Below are 26,626 nucleotides of genomic sequence, written 5' to 3'. Positions count from 1 at the left end.
GGCCTCATACCCATAGGTCATTAATTAGCCACGCTTCCTCCACGCAGCCCGGCCCCGCACGGCACAGCAGAAAAAGAGAGCCCTGAGCTCCAGTCAGTGTCAGTTCACACGTTAGGTTCTGCCAGCTGGGAGGATCGTGGGGAAATGCCTTGTCCCTGCTTCTTTGTTCCCGGCCAAGGCTGAGGATCTGAAACACACAAGGACCAACCCTGTTAAGGGAGAAGGTGACATCACATTCCTAGCAACAACAGGAAGAGCTGGGTCCCAGGCATGCTGTTGGCTGATGATGTAAGCATTAGAGAACAACTAATGAAAACACATGCACTCCTCATTATCGGTAGGATTAGATTCGATTAGATTAGATTCAACTTTATTGTCATTACATATATACAAGTACAGTGTAACGAAATGTAGTATTGATAAATGTAGGATCAATAACATATTAGATTTTGTATAACGTTTGTGTTGATTATTATACTAGGGGTTTATCAAGCAGGTATAAAAATATTCTTAACTAAACGCTGTAGCCTATATTGTTGTATAGTAATTTACTAAACTCTGTATAATCATCCAATGAAACAAAACAGAATGCATTTCAAAATTACTTGAAAAGACTTTGCTTCATAGCGAGTAAGATTTGCAAAGGAACAAGGGGCAAATTATTCTCATAAACATACAAGGAAACGATGATTCAGCAGCGAGTGAGAGATTTTCTCTGTGCATCTTGATATATAAATACATATAGATGTAAGATCAGCGCTCATGTTCCTGCCAAAACCTTGAGACTGTTTACGGGGGAACAAGACAAAACACAGGGAAGAGACGAAAAAACTAAACGGTGGAAAACCTTTCTTGTCTCATAAATAAAAGTAATTACAGAGGCTCTTGGACAATAGCGTTCACGGGGGCCACAATAGATCTGGAAATTGCTATGACAAAGCAGTTTATGGCACAACAGCCTGTGACAATCTTCCCTATCAATCTCAGGCCTGCAGTAAAATAAATAAATATATATCAGTAGCGCTTCTAACAGAGACAAACCATTTTTATCTTAACCCATATTAATCCTGTAAAAGCCTTTGCTCAGGAGGTTTGCATTTATTTCAGTGTATTGCATGGTTAGACACATTTGTATAGTAGGAAGTGGTCTATTATTTAAAATAATAAATTCATAATTTCGAACAGTCTAGAATGAAGTATTGTTTTTATAATAAGAACATTGCAAGGCCCTAAAAACCTTATCATATAACACTGATATCACAGTTATTAAAGACAGCGCTCCGCCATTTTGGCATTCATGCACCTTTTTCACAAGCTCACTATGGATTTAAAATCTTTTTTTTCTGTAAAAACTTTATATAATTGAATTACCCTGCACACATTAGCAAGCAAGGACCCACTGGGCCCAATAGCTCTCCTTTTCTCCCACTTAAAACATCCCCATGGCCACTTGTCAGCTGAATTGAGGCTTTGCAAATTTATGGTAAATGTCAGTGATTGGAATATCACAGAAAAAATAACAATAAAACTTTAAAAGAAATATTCTGGGTAAAATGCAAGTTAAACTATATTAGCAACACCTGTAACATACTGTTGATTCCCACAGAAATTTTTATTATTATTAAAAACTGTTGACATACATACATACCAGCCCTAGTTGGGATAAGAACAACGGTATTAGCAATGACCCTTTTATTAAAATCTTTGATGATTGTTGATATTGTGATGGTTTCAGAACGGACGGTGATTCTATACCTAAACAGCATATGGGAAAGAGGCCTTTCTTATAAAACATAATTACACAACACAGAGTCTAACCCGGGTCACACAGAGAGCAATAATCGTAACAGCACCCCATACTCCCCCACAAGAAAAAAGCAGCCCTTTATCCTCTGTTGAGTGCTGTAGCCCCTCCCTAAATACAGAGTAAACCCAGCTGTGGGACTTCAGCCAGCAGGGTCTCGCATCATCTCATCCCCCTCCAAAACCCATCTGAATTACCAGAGCCCAAGACAATTCCCAATGGTCTGCTCGGCGCACCCGCTCACCCTTATCGGTCATGTTAGAATAACACTTTATCTCATCGCAACCATTTTTGAGAGATTGCCTGCTGAAATTAGACGGATTTTACACAACGATCAGGAATCCATGCAGGTGTGTATACAAGAAGACCTCTGCGAATTATCGTTTAGTTATCATAAACATACTTGTATATTTTTTATTTCTACCCTACATCCAGGGCGGCGCGGGCTAAAGCCCCAACTGTTTCGGTAAAGCCCCGTATTGCAATGCCCTGCACAAATCACTTATGGGCAGTTCAAATTTCACGTCTATGGCGTGCGCAAGTTAATTAATTTAAACAGAGACGTGCGACAAGCACACTGAAATAGAGAACGACTTTGAAAAAACGAGAAAGTGGCGTGGCTTGTTTTTTTAAACATGTTTAGACACTTATGTGTATTCTGACACATATACGGATGTCTCTTGGCTAAGCCCTGGATATCTCTAACCCTATAACTGTCACTGCCTACAAATATACTGTATTTAAGCCATTTAGACAATGATTTTCGAGATAAGTGTAAACACTGTGGCGGTATTAAAAAGTTAACCAAAAAAAACCCTTAACCAAAAGTGTGCTTGTTGTATTTGAAAATTATTATTATTGTTTAACAAATCTGTTGTTTTGACATTAGTGGTGCAAAAATGATATATCTCACCTTTAACTTTCACTCTTTGAATGAATTGGGATACATCACTGTTAGCTTAGAGGTTATTTATCATAGATGGCTTTCCTGTAGCTCAGTGGTTAGAGCATGGCGCTAGCAACGCCAAGGTCAGGGGTTCGTATTATCCAATGCTTTGGATAAAAGCGTCTACCAAATGCATAAATCTAATGTAAATTTAGATCAACTTGTCCTATATGGTGTGAAGGCAAAACACTAACAATGAAGATAAGTCTCTCTTATGCCATTTAATATTATAAATATAAATAATATAACACAATATATAAAATAATAAAATATCTTTTAGAAATCAATGTAATATTAACAGTTTGTTTACTAAATTTAGCTGTGTCACAACATGAGACACATGTCCGATTTATCCATCAACTACCCAAATGCACATTACAAACATAATCTTTGATCTCAAACTCAGACATACACGATTTATCCAATGAAAGCCTCAAAATGTTCCTCCCTCATTACTTAATATGGTGGTAAAACAGTTTTTGTACGAAGTTGTATGAAGTAATATTTCTTACACTGCAGCTAGGAGGCTATAAAGCATATCTGTATTCACAGAGTACATTTCACATGTTTGGAATCTGCTGTCAGCACTAGCAGAACGCCGTGTTATACTGTATGACCACATTGGCCACATTCCTGCCATAAACATCAAACAAATGTAGAAAAATCCCACATCAGCTGAGAAATTTGGCAACGATTCAACATTAACATTTAAACATTCCTGATGTCTAAGAAGCTAATATTTTCTCTTTTACCTCAAAACACACGACGATCGTGTGAGCCATTCTCATGCAGGCAGTTCAATGAATACAAAAAACCTGCAGCTTTGAAGCCATATGACTGCTTCAAAATAACAACAAGAAAAAGTCTTTGAGATGATATTAAGCATCAGTGTCCCGCTGGGTGTATTGGGTTACGACGTCGTATATAAAACAAAGACAAGATTGGATTTCAGCTAAAATCCTTTTATCGTATTTGCCTGTCCTCTAGTAACAATCCTGAGGGTGAGGAAAATAAAAGACACTGCTTCTTAGTACGAGATAGTTTCCTATTTAGACCGCTTTAGATTTGGCAAGCTCATTTTTGCCAAATTGCTAAAATGTTATACAATATAAAAATAATTTACAATCAGAATTATTGAAAGCTATTATAAATACTAATGTAATAAGTATGATAGGAGGGAAAGAAAAATATTTGTCACACACATGGGTGTTTCCTCAACAGTGTACATTTATTGTGCCAGGTGTTGTTTTTTTATCAAAACTAACTTTCACACAGGCAACACGGTTGTAGCATCATTTCCACCACTCATAACATGTACCCACAGTTGAAATAACACCCATACATTTTTCCTTAAATAATTACATCCGATTACATCAAAGCTAGAAAAGGTGGCACAGAGTAAAAAGTACGAGCTGTAATATTGAGAGTGTCCGTCTGTTCATAAACTGCTATATAAGCAACAGATTCTGGCGTCCATCTGTTGTCTCATTTACACCAGCAGTAGGACAGAAGCGAGACATCAGAGCTGGTTGGGTGTTATGTGGCGTAGGCCGGCCTAGTGACTCATCCAGCCAGCAGATAAGCGCTCTCCCCTCATGGGAGATCACTCCATTGGCTCTTTTCTTCAGTCACTCATCCAGGCCTAGGCCCACCCGCATAGCAGGTGTGTGTGACCAGCACTACCACAGAAATAAACACGGGACTCCCTTAGGCATGAAACTGTACAGATACAGATGAGATGGGAAAAGAATATTCAACTGGCGTTTTGAATAGCATGTCTTTGTAAAAGTCTAAGTTTTTAGTGTTCATTTTTACCAAGCAATAATGCATTGCATCAGTAAAGGCCTAGATACATTCCCATTAACCCAATACAAATGCACCATATTTGTTTTATTGTCATAATTTAATAGGTTAATCATAAACCGATGTGTCAATGCAGTTAGTAAATACAAATATGTTTTTATGTTGATTTCAAAGCCATGCACCCTATTAGACTCTAAGTAAAATATATTTGCAGCAAAAGTGTGTAGTAGTAGCTAGGAAGATGCAAACAGGGACAGGTTACATGACATGCTCTTATTCTTAAACACACCCTTAAAAACAGATTACCTTGATATAAGGCCATGTTTGGGCAAACCACAATGGGTTTGGGTGACAAATTATTGGCTACCAAGTGAAAAAATATTTGAAATTCAATTTTGTATAATTTTGGTTCCCATGTACAATCTGGGTCCTGAAGCAAAACCATCCAACAAAAACACTAAATGTGTATTTGTGTGCCTATCCCCTCCAGCTACTTGCATGTGTTCCAACAATAGGTGGCGGACAGATAACAAAAAAAATCAAGGACTCTGATGTCACAAATCTGTCTCTGCGTCCACATCTAGTGTGCATTATTTTCCATCATCTGACTTCTCTTCTGCCAAAATTTCCAGACAGAAGCATATTTGTCCTAGACACTTAATTTTATTTGGGACTTTGGTGCTGAAAGGTTTAAAGGTTTTAAGCATATTTGTGATCTCTGTGTCTCCGCTGTAGATCAAGATCCTCTTTGCTTCAGGTTTAAAGACCTGTGATGGAAGTTAATGTCTGAAAATAAAGCCTAAGGTAAATAGCCAATCTAATAAAAAAGACAACGTCTAATGTCTAGACTAAAAGGACATCCTGTGATTTGTGTAGGGCTACTTGGCAATTAATTAATCTTTTGAGGACACAGTCACAATACAAGATCAAAACAATGCATTCAAGGCAAGCTTGGAGGTGAGCTCTTGGTTTTTTTAAGCATAAGAGAGGGTTCTTCTAGATTTCTCTCTAACTTTCTAGGAATATTTAAATGTGCTACATTGATCACCCTCAAAAAATGACCTTTAAGCCGCATTCAAAAGCCCAAATCTCTGTCTGTAAATAGACTCCATGGCTGTTCTTCAAAATATTTTCTTTTGTGTTCAACAGAACGTAACTATGGTAGTCAATGGTGGCTAAGAACTGTTTGGTTACAAGCATTCTTCCAAATATCTTTCTCTGTCAAAGAAATTTATACAGATTTGGAATGAAGACAGAATTGTATTTTTTGGGTGAACTGTTCCTTTAAAAAGCAAATGTATACGGTTTTACCACAGACACTTACAGTGAGAAACCCACATGTTTCATAATCGATCAACATGTAGCAAACACTCTTCTGCACTTAATGCTTTATCTGTCCCAGATGCAAGATAAATAATCCAGTTAGGGTTACTAAGGGAGCAGCAAGAAGACATCAGTGACCGAGTACTATCTCAATTGGCTGGTCATGTTGTGGATTGGTTCTCACTATATCATGTTGCTGTCTCAGCATATGTGTTAACATGACTCATCTTTACACCTACACTAAACCTATAATGATGTAGTTTAGCTTCTGTTACGCTTCTCCGGAAGATTTTTCCGACTAAAAAAAGGGAGCTGGAGAGATCGTAGTCTCGCGCAGCCAGACCTTTGACTAAACGGCATATGGTCTGGTCAACATTGCAGCTACTACTGGCCAAGCACAGCCCACTTAGACAGGAAAAGACCGTCTGGCTGACATGAGAAGTGATAGACTAGTTTTTCGGTATTTACGTGTTGTTTATAGTTGAGTTCATCTGAAATTTACTAAAAGATAGTCGCTGCAAATAGATAGTTGTACAGAACGTACAATGGATGGATGTCTTTGGTAAATAGTTATTATCCTGACCAAATGCTTATTGGCCTGGTACCTTCAAAATATGAGTTTGCAAGTGCATTGATGTATGAAGACGTATAAGACTACTGCAGGAGAAAAGATTGTGTGTAAATATACCTTCGGGTTACAGCAACTACTGTACTTCATTCGTCAAGGTTAACTGAGGTAACCAAATGGCGAAGAACCAGACAAGGTTTAATACAATTCCTTATTTTGTGTCATTCCTAAGGCTTGTGAGTTTAGTTTTACAGTTTGAAACAATTTCATTGTACTGAATATCTGCAAGAACTGCCAGTCTGCCCTGCCAAAACTAAATGTAGACAATGAAATAATGTGTTCAAAATATTGCGTGATTATATTTTAATGACTTGTTAGTGAGCCTTGAGCAGATCTGCTGAGGGGATGTGCAGGGCCAGTGCTGTTCAAAGAGAATGTTTTGGCTTGTACATCTCATAAGCTACATGGTAAAGACTTCAGAAGGTTCTGCATTAATACTTGGTCCCTTAGGTAACTAGTGTTCTTCACACACCCGCTGCACAGGGAGGTTAAATCTGCTAAAACACACAAAAACAACAACCAGGATCAGAAACTGCAATAATAAACACTCCACAATGAGCTCTAACTCTATATGCAGCAGGGTTTAGAAACAGACCTAGATTGCATTTAGGATATTATTATTATTTTAGAGTTTAGTGTCTTATTATTGGTGTGCAACATGAAGGATATTTAAAAGGTCCGTAGCATAACTCTAATAGCTGCTGGGTTCACCGTAGCCCTTCAATATGAGCTACGCTGGCCAGAGCAAAGTAGGCGGGGTTTTCAAAACCGTGGGAGTTCTATACATTTTCTATAGCTAAAGATTTTTATTTCAAATTAGTGGTGGAGGCTAGAGTAGGGGGAAAAATGGCATGCTGTCAGTGTCCATTTCACACATCTATTGCCTACCTACAACAAGCTTAAAACTTAAGACTTAAAACACACCTGACATCCCAACTTGAATTGACATTTGTCTCCATGACACCATGTTTTTCCTGATGTGCCTATATTCAAGCGCCAATTTGAATTGTGCCATTCTGAAAATTCTGACACACAAAGTAGCTGTTCATCCATATTGTTTTCCGCACTTGGATGCCTTGGTTCTATTGGCCGCACAGGTAATCGTCACAGAGCGCAGCGCCAAAAGTTGAACTTTGACTGCGGCGTGGGTGCAAGATCGACAGCAATGTGCTCCCCTGTCTGTGCACTTTGTTCGACGCAGCAACAAAACACCCTTGTACGGGGCAAGCCATTGAAATGAATGTCCAATGTGACACATTTCGCGTCCTATGTGAAAGCCGCATGAGACACCTTCCTTCTTTAGACCAAATTTTAAGCACCATAAAGGCATACTTTTGAAAGATAACAAACCCCCAGTATACACTGCGACAAGCATGGTATATAAAATGTGTCTACAGTGAAAGAAAATATCGATTTATAATATGAAAAATATATATATTTGTATAAAACAACAATTGCTAAAGAGCAAATAACCAACCTGTGAATGAATCAGGTTTTAACCGGCTCTGAGTGGCTGTCCGAGTCGCCGTTTTCATCCAGCTGCTGTAGGTTTTCAGTAGGGGTGACACCTGCACAAGACACAACAGCACGTAAGACATTGTCATTACACCCTGAATCAAATTACATACACCACATAAAACTTTAATGTACCCCTAAGCATTTCTTCTATGCTAAAAGCACTTTAGTGAGATGGAAGAGTTTATGGGAATCATAACTCTAAGGATCACAGAGTTAAGTTTTTGTTTTGTTTACTTATTTTTGCATTAAAGACTAAACTATAGCTTTTATGCAAATAGGAATGCTTTTTACAGCCAACTGGCATGGTCTACAGTGCATGGGCAGCTCCATGAATCACATACTGTATAGCAAATAAAGATACTACACAAACAGATATTAGATAAATGTTTTATTGATATTTCAATTTGTTTTCATAGGAACCTTTGACATCATTGTCAATGATTGAAGTCTATGGATTCACAAGGAATTCAAAGCAGACCACATAAACACAGAGAGTGAATGATTGTTTGTGCGTTGAGTTCAGTGGTCATTGCCTATCACCGTTAATGAATCATCATGACACTTCAGAAAATCAGCAGATGCTGGAGCTTTGCAGACTCGCAGGGTTACAGTTTGTCATTTTAAGAGAGAGTTCCTCCTTACATGGACATGTTAGGAATGAGAAACTCAAGAACTCTGCTGCAAACCAGACGCTACGCAGGGCTCCAATGAGATACAGCACCTCTTGCATGAGATCAAGAACAACATTTGCACCTCGGTGAGAGATTTGACAAGTACAAAACCTGACTGCGACACTCTGAACTTCACGCTAAATTAATGCTGCTTTTCAGATTTTCTCCACCAATTTATCTTTGTTGGACGTGTTGTTAATCAAGGCATATTCTTTCTTATGTCAGAACACCCTATAGGACACTAGGGAAGTCATCCCTTAAGAGATATTTTCAACACTTCTGGGCAGCTATTTCAGACATACAAGTCCTATCTTCTTGAATAGAGGAAGACTTTTTTCTGATCTTTAAGATCACTGGCTGACATATTTTCAACCCCTGACGTCAGACTGAAGGGCTGAAATCGTTTTACATGTTGAAGTGTGTGTGACCGTGTAAAAGCTCCTTGCATGATAGCATGAAGTCCCATTGAGAGCAACTTCAGACATTAAAAAAGCCCAGACACGGGTCAGTTTTGATGTGGACATTCTGTATTCCATTCCGAAAGCATTCTTCTCACAGAGTGTGCAGCAGACTTTCAAGGCTTCATTTATCTGCAAGCTAAAACTAAGGATGCATTATCATTCCAAACAGAGCCATGAATCACATAGAACAGCATGTGTTTGAGTCAGTTTGCAAATCTAAAGCCAACAGTGTCAACGTAACTTAATGCAATATATACTACTTCAATATAAAATAAAAAACAGAGAAAAAAAGAATAGTTAAAAAACTGAAACAAACGTTTGCAGTAATAGTCCAGGGAAGGTAAATTCTTAGATGTCAATAAAAGACAAAACATATAGCCATCAAAAGAAAAGGCAAAATCAGCTGCATCCAAGAGCCCCATTTTGCTGCTAACATTGTGCTAATTTATGTTCCGGGCTTCTCAGTGTTTCATTCTTTAACACACTAACAACATACTTCTACTAAATATGCTATTTATTATTTTGATATTTTAGTGGTGGTTCCCACTCAAATTTAGCATGCTGTACTATCAGCATTAAAACAACCAAATAAGAGAATTATTTAATTATTTACTCAAGGTGGCTTGGGCATCTGTTCCGGATGCCTACTGGAAGCCTTCCGGGCCCGTCCGACCGGGAGGAGACCCCGGGGAAGACCTAGGACACGCTGGAGGGACTATGTCTCCCGGCTGGCCTGGGAACGCCTAGTTGTCCCCCCGGAAGAGCTAGAGGAAGTGTCTAGGTGAGGGATGTCTGGGCATCTCTGCTTAGACTGCTACCCCCACGACCCGGCCCCGGATAAGCGGAAGAAAATGAATGAAAAATGAATGAATGGATTTACTCAACCTCATGTCATTCCAATCCAAACCTGTATGACTTTCTTTCTTTTTTCCACAGCATACCAAATAAGTTATTCTGAAGAATGTTGGTAACCAAACAATATTTATCCCACTGACTTTAACTGTATAAAAAAACAAGGAGACATTTCTAAGGAGACAAAAAGAGTCAAATACAGGTTCTGAATGACATGAGGGTGAATAAATGAAGTCAGAATTTTTATTTGGGGGAGAACTATCCCTATAAATTCCTCCCTATTAAAGCACCAGCACAGTTCATCCATACGCATTTAGACCCGAGCTCTTCTACAGGAAAGCAGGACAGTCCCAAACCACTAAAGGAACATATCATAGTAAGGTTTAGTCGGGGGAAACAGGTTGGAGGTGTGGCAGCTTTTGCACAGGCCCTTTTGTTTACCAACAAGGCCAGTGTGGGAGAGGCTGGCCTCATGAGGAAAATGAATAGGTTTGTTAGTATGTCAGGAGCTGGAAATAAAGAGAGCCTCTTCACTAAAACATCCTTCCAATCCCTCCATACCTTTTTTCTGTGAGAAAGAGGCCAAGCCGTGGGCCAACAACCAGATCTGCTTAATGAAAGCTCAAAATGAGGAACAAATAGAGACAATTTTACCTTCACTTGCATGTCAATTAAGACAAATTCTTCACATATATTTGCTACGTTTTCGACCGAAAATGACATTATAAAAATATAGGCAGAAAAAAAGCTGAAATATCCGGAGCCTGCACCTCTCCCTTCAGTTCTACTCTCCTCTTCAACTCTAGCTGTTCTCAAAGGACGATCATTTAAGCGCGCAATAACAAAGGATGAAACAACATAACAACAACAGCTCAAAACCAGCGGACAGAAAATGACACGCAAGCTCTGTGTGATGCGCGACTGTTTGAAGCTTTAAACGCAACAATATGTGAATGATCAGCAGAACGATCCATCAGTAACTGATGATGTAGCTCACTTGGACCGTCATCCGACAGGGCATGGTATCACTGAAGCACATTTTAAGCCTGTTTACATGAACAGACTCTGCCCCTCACTGCCTGTTGTTTTCATTAGAATGATTCTGCACCATATAAAAACTTATTGTATTAGCAAGGGCTGCTGAGTTTGACTATAACTTGACTTCTGTTATGCATATAATAATTCCAGAATAATTCTAAAACTACAATGTTTAAATAAATGGTAAAAAAGTTATGCATCACACAGCTTGAGTGTCATTTTCTGTCCGCTGTTATATTTATTAGTTTCATCCTTTGTTATGGCATACTTAAATTATCGTCCTTTGAGAATTATTTATTGTTTTAAAATCTGTTCTCTTTCATTTTTGTGGTTTTAGTGTGTAATTAATACAATTAAATACAACTATTTCAAAAACTATTTTCCGTTTCGGTTTAACCCACTATTTTCATTTTGGTGCATCATTATAAATATTTCTTTGGAACAACATGAGGGCGAGTAAATGGTGCAGAATTGTTGGGTGTACCGTACCTTTAAATACCTTTTTTTCTTCCAAAACTACCATCGATACCCATCAGTAAGGACTGACACGTCACGTGAACTTTACAGTATGGCTGCTGAGGAATTTGAGGCACACAATAGAGCGAACAGGCGTGTTTGTATTAGACAGGGAGGGATGTCTCGAGTCGACATTATTAGAGTAGACAAACAGGAGCCTGGGGAAGAATCAGAACAGCACTGGAAAGGTAGAGGAGGAAAGGAGAGAGAGAGATATTTTGCTGAGTAAGGAGTGCTGCAGTGGCCACTGCTGCCTCACTTTCTTGTTTGGTCAGAGCTCAGCTGGCCAACTTCATCTCCTACACAGACCAGGGGCACAAGGCTTTCCAAAGAAAATTCACTTTAAGGGAACAGCTCCAGTACAAAACATGTGCATGCTAAGAAACATGTGCAATCAAACTGCAGTTGTGTGTTGGTTATGTGTATTAGCACCTATTGTACAATTGCTCTTTTATGACATATCGCTTATTGCTCCCTGAACTCTTTGTATGTCGCTTTGGATAAAAGCGTCTGCTAAATGACTAAATGTAAACGGCGTTCTGACATGAGCGTGCACTCGCAAAGACACCAGCTGTCACATACCACGCGAGTACTGAAGTTCAATTTCGTGTCTGTCATTGTGTTAAAAACACACAAGGTTTTAGGTTAAGCCGGTGTTCTGACATTTTGTGCTAGCGTGACCATTATGAACCCTACTTATTTTATTTACTACGTTTTTTTGTTAAACGACTGTAATAAACATCACAAAGGTCATACATTCATAATGGCGCAACATACCTTTACTATGATACTGCACCTCACTCAGAAATCCGAGTTCACTCACACTGGTAAATCCTCCATGCTAAGCATTCACAATACAACATTTGCACTTTAAGTCCACAAACGTAATAAATCGGAGAACTGTGAATACATTTCCCATTGTGTGCACTGGATTACTTGTGAAAGAACCATCTGTCATCATTGTTTTCCAACAAAGTATGCAGACAGCGTGGTGTTCCTCCGGTGAAACTGTGTAAAATGTGATCTGTCAGACTTATGTACACTGCTCAAAGAAAATGAAGGGAACACCTAAATCGCACTGTATTAGATCTCAATGAACTAAATATAAGATTAAAATTCTTCACCTATACACTTTGCTTAATGTTGTGAAAACTAAATTATATGACAATGGTCAATGAAAGCCAAAATAATAAACTCATTCAGGGCAGGAATTACATTAAAATCGCTGTAAAAAATTATATATTCAACTTAACTCATAACTCATTATATTAGTCAGTAATGTGCATGGCCCTACGAGCCCATAAGAACTCCCAACAATGTCTGGAAAAACTCTTGGTGAGATGGCACATGGAGGACAAAAGCTCATTGCTGATTGCTGTGTGAAGGCTTTCCATGTCGTCTATCACTGTTAATACAGCAGTCGTTTACACTAAACTACAGGTAGAGCTATCGGCCATTAAAACAAGTGGTTTATTTGATCATTCCTCAACGGTTCTCAATAACTCTGTATGGAAAACACTTGGTATCTACTTGTTAAATAGTTGTTTATTAGAAATTATTACTATGTGCTGTTTTATTGCTGTCAAACAGTAAAACTCCCTTTACAAACTTCATGTAATTATGTAATTTTTTTTAATTTAACAAAAGTTTTGCAGATATTTACTTAAGGTTAAATATAACAGAGACACGTAAATAAATAAACGATTGCTTTTTTTATTACAGACTAACAATTTTGGGTAATAAGTGGCTTTAGAGCATCCTAGTGACCACTTTGAAAATCATCATCAAAATGACTTACAGACTTACATATATCGGTACGGCTAACGGCCAATTAACTAATTTTAATAATATATTACTAACAGTTTGCAAACTACCTATAAATCCTTTCAAATGCGTTCACCCAGACTGGTTTAAGAAATGAGATTACTCTAAGCAGAAACCTTTGTCATGATTTTTTTCTCATTCCAAACTGTGATTGTTTTGTAACATTGAACGAGAATTTTCAACAACTTCACACAACATAGATACATACTGACAAGCAGGTGAGTAAACAGCAACCAAATTCAGATTTTTGGGTAAAGTAAATCTATAAAAAGTCCCTAAAACTAGTGTGTCATCTAGTCAGTATTTCATAATGTTCCATGCCAACATTACTGAGGAATGCTAGATAAAGTAATGTGAATAAATCTCCTTTAAAATGTACTCAAATACTTAATCACAGCCATTTTTGCTTATCAGTTTTAAAAATAGCCTTGGAGGTCGTCCCTGTTCCTTTCTTCGCTCCTCTGGTACTCAAAAGGTTATAGCCAAAATATTGAAAAAAAGAGGCAAGAATTAGTTCCCCTCACATCCACACACAGATCCCACACAAACCTGTGAGATGCCTAAAAAGGCAATACAGTTTTTTTGTAGAGAAGGCAATCCCACAGTGCACTGCGACAAACTCAATCCCACATAGTCCAAGCGAATTCGCTTAAAGTAATGGCTGACCCCAAAAATACAAATTCTGTCTTAATTTATTCATCCTTGTGTTGTCAAAACGTGTATGACTTTCCTTCTGAAAACAGACGATATTTTGAGAAATGTCTCAGTGGGGAAGTGTTCTTCAAAATAACTTTTTTTCTGTTCTAGCAGAATGCAATGACACGAGGGTGAATAAATGATCAAATCATTTTTATTTTAGGGTGAACTGTGGATCAATAACAAAGATACGATTCCTTAATAAAGTTAGTGTTGAATCTGTCTGTCTGTGAGTGAGTGAGTGAGAGAGAGAGAGAGAGAGAGAGAGAGAGGATGACTCTGTGTGCAGGATTACAGACAGCCCGTCGTGACATCAGCCTCGTACGTGACTCTGACACAAACACATGCACGCTTATCTGCCCACTGCCACCCACTCCACTCTCTCTCTCTCTCTCTCTCTCTCTAATCTAATTACAGTCCCTCAACCAGCTGCTCGTGTCGGCAGACAGTAGATTCACAACAGAGGCCGGTGCAGAGTATCAGCTATATTCAATTTTCATAAACAATCTCTTTCGAGAACAACCTGATACTGCTGTTCTTTTAATAAGTGGACCGGGTGAACAAAAGCACTGTGGATCTAGACCTCACCCTCTCTATTCACTAAAATCGCAGTCGTCGACATAACCTCACCTTCAAAATGCACTTCTACACAAACTAAAGGGCATTTGAAAACAACACATTTGAGCCGATATGTTGAGGAACTGTCTGCAATGAGCAGGCTGTTTTTATGGCACATGCATCTTGAATTCTCAGCAATTTAAAACCATGGCAGGAACAACAGACATCTAGCGATCTTGCTCCTCTTCCATGACCTCATGGAGCAAGAACAGAGAAGGGTTGGTACGAAGTGACTGTTGGTCAATGAAAAAACATTGGGATTCCTCTGCGCATCTCTACAAGTTCCCCGATGTCCACATACGAGACTAAAATGACGTTTTTGAGATTGTTTCAAAGTTTTTCTTTTCTGAAAGATATTTTTTCTGTCATTTCAAATGATCCTTGCAATAATTAAGAAACCACACACAACTGAAGCGACTCAAACATAAATGAACCAACATTTGAGCAACTCGTATGGAGTGGCTGTGCCGCGCAGCTGATATCATGAGCTTGTGGAAGATTTCTCTCATTGCAGCAGTATGGGGGGAAGGTTGGCTCACAGGAAGGCCACTGTGAGTCACAGCTCTTAATCCTACCGTAAGCCCAGTTTTACCTTTTTCCGAGTGGTGTTTTTCCAAACACTGTGCGAACGCAGAGAGCCAAGCAAGCTTTTGTACATGAGAATGTACTTTCCACTCTGTAGAGAGTATCTAGCTTGTTGCTAATGTTTGTTTTGCCTTTTCTACATTCCCACTACATCACTGCACATACATCATTTAAGAAATTGTATAAACAACCTCAGTCATCTGTAGTAATGCACAATTTTGAAAACACAAGTGGGAAAAATGTGTAAGTCTACTTCTTATTCTTTGTTCTGTTGAACACAAAAGAAGATATTTAGAAGAATGTAGGAAATCAACCGGTTCTGGGGGACTTTTGACTACCATTGTAATTTTTCTTGCTATGATAGTCAATGGTGGCCAAGAACTGTTGGTAACAAGCATTCTTCCAAATCTGTATACAGAAAAATATATTTGTAAGAACTCAAGGGCGAGTTAATGATGACATATTTTTATCAGATATCTTTTATCCTTTCTTGAACATCAAATGGGTTTGAATCTAAATAATCAATTCACACAATCTATAAACAATATCAAAGGTCTTCTCCTGACTTGAAACATTACAGACTCCACAACCGCAATACGTTAATGCATTAATTAAATGCTAATTCGTTGCAACACCGCGGTTTTATTCAATATCCTAAAGCATCATCTTCAAAGCTGCAATAAAGTTACATTTCTTAAAGATAATCCTCAAAAGACACTTACATGCTGACACCTCTTTTGAAAGCCACACAGAGATGACACATTTCCACAGCTGGCGTAAAAGGAAGCACAAGATCACAGTACACATCGTTTGACATACTTCATCACAGAGCTACACTCACAGTTCTGCCACGAGAATTAGAGCGTCTCGCAAGCAGGCATTCTGCAGGATCTATCAACTTCTATTAGCCTAAGACAGTCTGACTGCTTAATCACAGGTCAACATAAAACTGCTTACCCTCTTTCCTTTAAGTGGTCAGTACCAAACACAATAATAATCTCCACTTTAAAGATTATCGAATATTATTGATAAACTGATACGTTTAAAGGTAGTAGCCAGAGGACCATGTTTAAAAGGTACATGCAGATATAGCCAAATATTGCTGCTCTAAAGAACCACGCAACAGGGTTAAGGGACCCAACCGAGAGTTAAGGGACGACTTAATCCTGTCAACAGAGATTGCAAACCAGATTTCTATGGGATTACAGTGTCAGTGTCATTGCTGGTCTCACTAGCTACTGAAAGTTCAGCTAAAAAGATCTGTGGACTTTTGGTGACCTTGCACTAGATGGTGACAGCTATCGACCAATCAGATGCAGGAACTGCCAGCATCAGGTGAGGATGAGTTGAAGGGGTTTCATCTCAGCATCATCCAAAAGGTTTCACTGGAAGTCATAAATTCTGGCATTAAAAAGAACAAACAGTGATTTACATGTAGGGTTTAACAACAGCTAGTGAGTCACTAATGCTGGATTCACACCAAACGCGAACATTCACGTTCCACGCTCTTTATTACTCGCGGGAAAAGTTCGTTATTTTTGCATGAGTGATGCGATCTGACAAACAGTTTCAACCTTCGCAGATGACGAGATTGACACGCGTGTTCGCGTCTATACACTTCTTTGCATTATCTTTGTATGTAATTTGCTCGCAAAATATTGTAGTGTAAAGTATAATACAGTTTACTATAGTAAATACAAAATGTTTCATCTAGATCTGTGTATTAAGGAAATTTGGTTTATTTTGTAGACTTCAATAACATGACTTGGTATCGTGATACTTTGTAAGTATCGTAAGATATGTTTGTGGTACCGTGACACCCTATCATTTAACATTTTGGCTAAATTTAAAATAGTAAGTGATACATTTTTTAAATAAAGTTGTTTTTAAAGTAATGCAAAACTATATGTTTTCGCCATGACTAACTGATTTGATTACATACATTTAAAAATATATATATTTGTGGGAAAATGTAGTGAAACATGAGGAAGCAGCAAAAGTTGCAGAATAGCCCAACCTCCTGCAGGCCTTTCAGGTGTTATGAATATTGTGTGTTTGTTATGTAACAAGGTGAAACTTAGCTGTGCCAGCATGAGAATTAGCATTTGCTGTGTGTGCTAATGCAACGCCAAGCCAACTGAGCCCAAAGGGACATTATTTTACCGTGGTCAGGTCAGGGTTGACTCATGCACACTCTAAGTCAACTCAAGCATCTATCCAACCTCCAGGGGCCATTAAAGTGGACACTTAACCATGTTTTTGCTGCTAGATACCTGGCAGGAGAGCAAGCGGTCATAATAACACGCAACCTCCATCATAAGATGGTCCATAGCCTGGGGTTCTTCTGAGAGAAACAGCCAATACCATTAACAAAAGGCAGGCAACAAAAGATTTCAACAACTAGCCGACACATTCTACCTGTAGGTAGCCTGGGGTTATAATAAAGCCAAAATCCAGCATAAACAGTGAGTCAACAGAAATGTGAGGGCAGTGGAGACACTAATTCATCTTTCCCATAATCTAGCACATTACGGACAACATGAATTAGGTCAGTGATCAACTATCACGGTTGGCCCTCAGCCAATGTTGTGAGCCATCTGCCAAACCTCTTCTTTTCTTATCATTCCTTTAGTTTCTTCAAATGTTGTTGTGTTCAAGCAAGAAGGCAGATATTCAGCACAGATGAAAGATAGACAGGGTAAAATTCGAATCACAGGATAAACCCATTACGATTTAATCATTTATAAAATGGAGCAGGATTCTGCCCCTCGTGTTAAGCTAATCCTATTGTTTGTGTGTGGAAAATGTCCGGATGATGCTAGAGAATGAAACAGGAAAGAACATGGGAAATAACAGGTTTAAAATTCTTACAAGATCAAATGTTTCCTTCATAGGATGAAGTTCAAACAGGCATATGTCACCTAGATGAATCTTTGGAGAGAATGCCTTACTGGGAACAACAACATGTTCAACTTTGTAACTAAGACTTCGTTACATACAAAAGATCACAGGTCCATGCCTGCTCCTCATCCAATCCGGAGGATTTATTCATTTGACAGACGCTTTAATACGAAGCAACTTACAAGTAGAAGAGCATATAACATTTTGACAACACGCTAAACAGTACCATTCGTTTACAAGGCCATGTAGAAGGATTAAAGCTGAAGCAAGCAAGGGAGAGAACGAACAAGATGAAAGATTTTTTTTTGGACATAAAACATAGACAGTTATTGGTTAAGTCAAATAAATGCGGAACAGGTGTGTTTTGAGATGTTTTTTGAAAGTTGTAAAGGATGCTGCAGTTCAGGGGGAGGCTGGCAGTTCATTCAACCACAGGGAAACCCTGAGTAAAGGTTCTTGCAAGCAATTTGCTATCTCGCTGTGATGGAACAACCAGGTGTCGCTCATTTTCAGACCGAAGATGACAGGAGGGGATGTAGACCTGGAGCGGTGAGTTAAGGTACAGGGACGAATTTGCTGTTACCGTTCTGAAGGCTAGTGTCAGCGATTTAAACCTGATGCGGGCCGCAACTGGTAGCCAACGAAGTGAAATCAAGAGGGGTGTTATGGGTTCTTTTCGGCTGATTGAAAACCAGACATGCTACTGTATCATGGATCATTTGCAGGGGCTTGACTGCAGTGGTTGTAAGGCCGGCCAGTAGAGAATTGCAGTAGTCCAGTCTTGATATGACAAGAGCTTGAACTAGAAGCTGAGAGGCATGCTCCGACAGGAACGGCCTGTTTTTCCTGACATTATAAAGCACATACCTCCATACCTCACACAGTTCAACGGTTAATTACTTCAATCAAATTCAAATCAATATTACATTTATGATGCTCTCAGATTTATAAAATACACAAATTAATGAAAATTTTGTTTTAGATTTAACATTTATGGTTGGTTGTCATCTGATGAGGCATCCAAGCCACTGTTGTTCTCAACTTGTCACGACCCAACAGACGGTAGCAGGTCTCATCACTATAATCGGCTTGGCAAAATAAAAAGGCTTATTAACTTTCAAAGAGATAGGGAAATGCTTCCCACATCTTATGGCTGTGCAATTAATTGAAAAATGAATCGCAATCGTTAATTTTGGCCTTCATCAATTACAAAAACGAAATAATCGAGGTAAACGATTATTGTCCCGCATTCCATTTAGCAAGTATCCTCACTTTTCTTGTAGTATAAATCCACAGTGCACACATTTCCTTTACAGTGGTTCATCAGTGCTATTTCTTTACATTTATTTTTCAATTAAATTCAGAGTTAAAAAGCCAAGTTTTTCTTTATTTTCTATGTTGTTTTAAAGGTTAATGAGTAATCGTGTTAAATAACCACGATCTCAATATTGGCCAAAATAATCGTGATTATGATTTGTGTCATAATCGAGCAGCCCTACCACATCAACAAGCTATAAAGTAAAGCTGGGTTTATTTGCACCATTTTGTCCCTTCAGGCTAAAATTCAGTGTTTGTTTTCAAGAATATTTGTAAGATTTTGCCGTTTTTTACTGCATTGGTTCATCACATTCATATTCATGTACGTAGTATGACTAAAAACCTCTCTCACAGTTAGAGTAAATTCATTTCATAGTAACAAATATATACCACTATTCACACCACAAATGTCGCACCTGTTTTAATAAAATGTGTTTCCTTCTACTCAGGATGTGGGTCATCTTTATCTGTGTATGTTTTCCTCTCTTCAGTCTCATGTAAAGCGCTTCTGTCTAACGTGCAAGTGCAACACCCCCTTATTTACATACCATGTTATACACAATATAAAAAAACATGTTACATTTGACATTTTAATCTTTCATAATTCCCAGGCCTGTATCATGTAGAAACATGGGTCCTGAAGGAAAACGGGGCTTCAGAACATCAAAACATTTTAGTTACCTTTCATTTTTATAATTCGTTCCTTCAACCAAAATATTTCTTGAGGTATTGAGAGGTGAGGAAGGCTAAACATGCATTCATAATATTGATTATTGGGACTATAACAGTGACAACAATTCAGTGTCCACATCTGTCATATGCCAACCAGTTCGCCAATAAAAGCAGGATATTACGATGCTTCCACAGAAAACTTTTTTTTGAGTCATATTGAGTGATTTCTAATATTCTTCAGGAAATGGGAGAAGGAATTTGACCTGGCACCCAACATCAGACCCAAGCATGTATGCCATCTGCTGTGGTGCACCTCCATAGGGCTGCTTTCATCAACACCTTCTGTCGGGCTGTTCACACTCACAGCAGTATGGCTTTAATCCTCCTTCATCTGACCCATCTTTAGGCCACTTTATTTGCAAAAATATTTCACAGGAGCCTACAAACAGATTCTATTTCTCTACAATATGAGCCGACAAGGCCTGATCAACTGTGTTTGATGCATTAGTTAAAATCAAAGCGATATTTGGTAAGACGTATTGTATTTGCTAAAATAGTCAGTGGTAGTTGTGATCTGAGAATAGGGCATCTAAATCTATCAGCCCTGGGTTAAAATCAGGAAGTTACATAATAAAACAATATCAAGGGTTTCCTGTTGGCCTTTCTTGCAAGTTAAGGTACATTTAAAGGTATAACCCCACCTATCCAGAAATAAAAACATTTTACTCAATGTCATGTTTCAACAGCGATAAACTTTTCCTTTAAGAACACGTACAGTGATCATGCATGCAGACAAGTCAACAACAGAGCTGTGCTTTTTGCTGACAGGACATGTGTGCCCATTATAAACAACACTGCATTTTGTTGTTTGCACACCACCTACACCAAGAGCCCTTTAAAGCGGCCTGGTGGCACACCCTCAACCTATGCCTACATACTAGGGATGCTCATATTGATCGATTAACTGTTAACCGATAGTATAAATCTTGACAGGTTAATACTATCAGTTAAACAACAAAGTTATTGAATAATATGTTTTAAATAAGTATTACATTTGTTTTTGGTTTTCTGTATGGTGAAAGAAAAATATGCTAAACATGTTTTAACTCAGGGATGTCTCTGAGGCGTCTGAAATGGATCTAATGGATGCTTAGCTCCTGTGTGCTTTGGAATGGAGAGACTAGTGTTTCCCCTGACTTCTTTTAGACATGACGTAAAAATACGAATGTGAAATATGTGATTTATAGCAGTTTAGCTAAAAAATAAGAATGTGAAAAATTTGATTTATATCTGTTTAGCTAAAACACATTTATGTCCTGTTTGATATGAATCCTGGCTGGTGGAAAGCAAATTAAACGTGCTTCCCGAGGTGTTATCTCTACATTACCGGGACATCAGTGTGATCTGAAAGGGTGCTTTCTGCCACGGGTCTTATTGTCAACAGGCTCCAGACTGTCACCACAACATGTAAACATGTTACTTTATTAAATCAAATCTCCAAGGTTTGGATTGAGGTAGGCCTGCTATTTTTATTTGATGTGAAAACTTTCTGACAGAAATAAACTTCGCCTGTCCTTCTGTGTTTTCGTTTTGTCGTAATGTATAAATTATTTAAGTTATTTTCTTGCCTATTTATTTTAAGCTTTGGATTTACATTATTTTAGCTTTCTCCATTGTCCAGAACACAGCAGTTTTGTGAAAATGTGATATCTGAATTCAGGTTTTGTTGTTGAGCTATTCGTTATGCTGCTGTTTGCATGTTAAAGTAAATCTCTGAAAAAACATTTGTGACGTGTCACACAACGTGTTCGACGCCTTCGAAATGAGACGCAGCATGTATTTTTATTTAATTCCAATTTATTAACAAAATCGTATCAGTTGACGGTTAATGTTCGGATAACAAGTGTCGGTTAACCGAAATTAACCCGAAATGAGCATCCCTACTACATACGGTTCAAACGTGCACACACACAGACACAAACACATGACAAGCCTGGACATATTACAAGGGCCTGCCGGGGGTCAGGCTATGCAGCCTTGGGCCCTATTGATATAAATAATCAGACAGATGGGTCTAAACCACCCCTAGAGAATAAACAATACAAAGGCAACATGAAACCACAATAACCCTACCACAGTCAACCTGAGCACAAAAGAAAATGTTTCAAGTAATAACTACTCAGCCAGTGGGCATCAAGACTAGTAGTCTTGTTCTGGGGCTGCCATGTTAAAGGGGAACTCCACAAAATTCCGAAATGAATAACTCGCCCTCACATTGTTGGACAAGCCTAGGACATCCGTTCATCTTCGCAGCGCAAATTAAGATAGTTGTGATGAGGTTTGGGAGCTTTCTGGCTCCTGCCCAATGTAACTGACATTCTGCACTTTAAAAGTCAGTTCCGTTGCTGTCTACAGGCAGGAGTCAGAAAGCTCACGAACCTCAACAAACCAATGTTAAATTGCGTTGTGTGAAGATGGACGGATGTGCTTGTCCAATGACTTGAGTATTTCATGGAAAATTTATAAAAAATAAGATTTAAGTTCCTCTTTAAATCTTTTTTGGTTAATCTTAGTTATAAAACTAAAAGAAAGATGTATGTAGCCTATATTATATCAAATCACTCAAACTAGTTCACATATATTATACAAGTTTATTTACAGATATTTACGTAAATTACAAGATAGATTTCTTTTCATTAATAAACCTTTCAATGATGTAAAGTCCAATCTGAGACACATCATTATGTTTTCAGACATGACAGCATGGATCTGTTCTCTGGTCTCAAAACCACTGATACAACTCACATTTGGAACGTACAGCATAATCAATTCAAACATACAGTGATCGATGACATCATTCTGCACCTCAGCTTACCATTCGATTCTGCTGTGAGGTAAACTAAAGCCCACTGGCTAGCTACTTGAAAAGGGGGAGGTGTCCTTTATATGCCCCATCCTATCTTGAAGCGTGGACGTTACATCAACGCATCAAACGAAGCTGTTCATTTCAAGCACTTCAGAAGGTTTTTAAAGCAGCAGAGTCACCATCTAAAAGAACACAAGGCTGAAATTCTGACTGCATTAAGTTACTCTCATGATTTAACACATGACTCACCTCTCATACCTAAAGAAGATGGAAACTCTCAAGACTTTCCACATATAAACAAGAAAACTCACCCTGAATGACTCAGTAGATCATCTACTTAAACTCTGATCCAGTCGCATGTGGCTTGCCATTAGGCTTTTCATCTGTAATGCAATGTGCCAATATGATGTCAACATCTGTCAGCTATTCATAGACCACTCTGCAATAGTTTTTTTTTTTAGATAATCCCTTAGTCAAAGTGGACACTGTATCAAGGCTCTTTATATACGACAGAAACTCTGACTGCTTTTCATAAGTTACCTCTAAACGCGGTTCATTTCCACATCTCTGCTGAAGTCATCATGACATTCCTCGTATAACCATGGCTTTATAATCCCATGACACTGTTCCAGGCTCTAGCTATGCTCTATTTTTTGCAGATCCCTTCACAGTGCTTAAATTAGAGCGCTACATTGCTGTATGTATGGATACTAACTCCAGGCTTCTGTAACCGTCACTTAAAGACTACACAGAAAAATACAGCAATGTGGTCTTATTATTATTATTAATAATAATTAATAGTTATAAGCTTGAACCAAGAATTCCACAAGACATAACATAAACTAACTGTCTGTTGTTACTAGAGGGTGAAACTGCATTTGCCATTTTTTGAAGAGGAGCGAACATGAACTCCAGACTGAACTGGATAGTCTGTGGTTGCTCAAATGAATGACCTAACACGGAATGGTACTTTGACTAATGACTAACCATATGTTCAAAACAAGAATTTCATATTCAAACACGAACATCTATAGGCCAACCTTATGCCATCCACTTAAGGTATTCTACTTCAAACAGCCCTCTTCAATCTAACTGCGTATATATATCTTGGTTTCAACAGCTGTGTGCCACAGCAAGGATTTTGGAAGATTTAGTATGTGCAAGAAGTATTTTACACCATCTGTTTAATAATGTATAAACACAACAGGTCAATAGGTCCACCTTTTCCACTGCAATGGCATGCATGCTGTCAAATCTTATATGTCTACATGACTTGAGCGTGCTTTCATTTGGTTTGTCTCATACCGTTGTCTAATACATTCAGATGAGAAATCCCTACTTACAGTGCTCCAAAAGATAAGGAATATCAAACCACTAGCATGACAACAGGACAACAGGGACAACAAGCGGACTGAAGATCAAGGCGTTGCTGAATCTCTTTTTGGCACGGTGCAATTACATTAGTAACATCCCTGATAGACAATCAATAGCCAAGGCAACACATTACAAGTGAAAGGTTGTGCATCTAAATTATGGGATAGTTATAATAGGAGATGGCTTTAAGAGTAAAATATTATAAACATAGATGTTAAGAACTGCTGATACTCTGAAGCCTAAAATTGTCTTAATGCTTTAAGGATCCATGCGGTTTCATAACCACAGATTTTCACCTTTCTCTGCAAAACCTATTTATGAGAAAGATTACAGACCTAATGCTGGCTATAATGAACGACAACTTCTTTATAAATGCTGGCAAAATATTACAATTGGGAAAAATATATGAAAAGATGTGAAATGTCATCAGCAGTGTTCATGTCCGTGAATGTCTGAATGTCTGCAGTTGAACAATAGGTAAGTAAGGGATGCTACCGACTGTTATGGTACAGGGCGCTTATGAGCTTTACATACATTGACAAACCCTGAAAACATCGCGGATCGAAACGACCGGCACGACAAATGACTTACCTTTGTGATCCAGGTGTAATAACTCAAAACGTATGAGGATGCTGCGGCATATTTCCGTTCCGTTCGTAGAAGATCAGAGCTGAAAGCCTTACGTTTGGAAGCTGCACCTACCAGCTTATTGAATCTCACTGCATCATGAGCCCATGATCCAGAACATACTGCTATGTGAAAAGGGAGGCTCGCCCATACAGACTGTCTCTGTTCTTTTTCTTTTTATTGAATTATCTTTTGTGTTACGTTATAGAAAATAAAATCATTTTTGATATATAAACATGTGAAGCTTTTCTTGTGTCCTTCTTAAAACAAATGATTGTTCGCTTTTGAATTGAGATCGCACCCCTGCTTAGAAAATGACGCGGTCCAATTTTCTTAAAGGGGCCGCTACAGGTTTCCGACGTACAGCTGATGAGCACAGCTTGTGGTCCGTTTCATGAAATGTCAAACATAAATAATAAGTGCCATGTGCGTGAAACTTAAACACCATGATGTTTTGATTGTTTTGATGTTACAACCAAAAAAATATGCTACACTAAATAATTATTTTCCTTTAAAAAAAAGAATGTACAAATATAAGTATAAAAATACATTAAAACTTTAAGTTGAACTGACAAGTCGGTAAGCAGTCAAAAATATACAATGCTGCTACTTCTTTATCTATTTGTAAGCACTAAATTAATTTTGTAAATCTAATACAATTTAAGACAACTCATAAGATAAAACATGACAGCATTCATGCCCTGCCTTGGTTAGGTTTTGATATCTGTAAGATAAGAAGTCCATGCAAAGTTTTTATTTAGTAAAGATTTACGAACAACAAACAACTACAATATTTAATTATCAAAGCTTGATGTATGTTTTCATATATCTGTAGGCCTACAAAGACATCACAAGTAAAAAGTGTGAGGGGACTCTCAAAATATTTGGCATTATTGTAGCCCGAGTTCATTTCCATATATAAATACTTAATCAGGTTTTCACTATTCATTTTTAAAAGTACAAAAAGTAGGCTAGTTAAAATGGTATCATCTCATCATGTGACAGTCATTAACAAACAACTTTAAATGGTTTTTTAATAAAAGAATATCAAGTTTTAATTTTTTCATTTTCCCCCTGTCATGTTCAACAGAGAAACATTTTTAAATAATAAATAGTATTAGTGAGAGCTTGCTCTAAATGGGAGGACTAGAAGCATGGGCTTCTGAGTGGTTTCACTTCACAGACCTTCCTCTGTTACCAGGCAACAGCTAAACTGAGCTGAAAATTGGAATTCTTGTTGTCAGGCAGAGGCAGACCCAACATCATTCTTAAGTTATAACAACATGACATTTGCCTGGACAATTGTTACTTGTTTTGAAATGAATTGATCATATAAAGGCTGAAATAGTGCTGAATGTTACAAAGAAAAAAATATGTTATTTTTCATATCAGCACATAAAACTGTGATCTAAAATGAAATGCAGCTTCATTTTATTCAGTTATTGATTTTGTATCAGGCTTTAAAATCGAACATAAATAATGTTATTGTAATTGCTGAGTGAGATATTAGCATATGTTTTCCGTATGTGGATTTGTTGTTCCAAGAGAACTACACGCTCGCTGAAGGAGCTGCCAGTGTGTTGACA

The 26,626-nt window shown here is 38.1% G+C and overlaps 1 long non-coding RNA gene across 1 annotated transcript; it reads right to left on the bottom strand.

Annotated features, from left to right (window-relative positions):
- Positions 1–6: 6 nt before the first annotated feature.
- LOC306891362 lies at positions 7–25,292 on the bottom strand. Its single transcript, XR_013786342.1, has 3 exons — positions 25,005–25,292; positions 7,982–8,072; positions 7–187 (listed from the first exon to the last, which is right to left on the bottom strand). It is a non-coding gene; the product is annotated as an uncharacterized lncRNA (long non-coding RNA).
- Between the last annotated feature and the right edge of the window lie 1,334 nt (positions 25,293–26,626).

Source organism: Barbatula barbatula (assembly GCF_947034865.1).
Source record: "Barbatula barbatula genome assembly, chromosome: 3".
NCBI classification, from domain to species: Eukaryota; Metazoa; Chordata; class Actinopteri; order Cypriniformes; family Nemacheilidae; genus Barbatula; species Barbatula barbatula.
The sequence above is the reverse complement of the archived record's forward strand: the minus strand, read 5'-3'. Positions and strand labels throughout refer to the sequence as shown.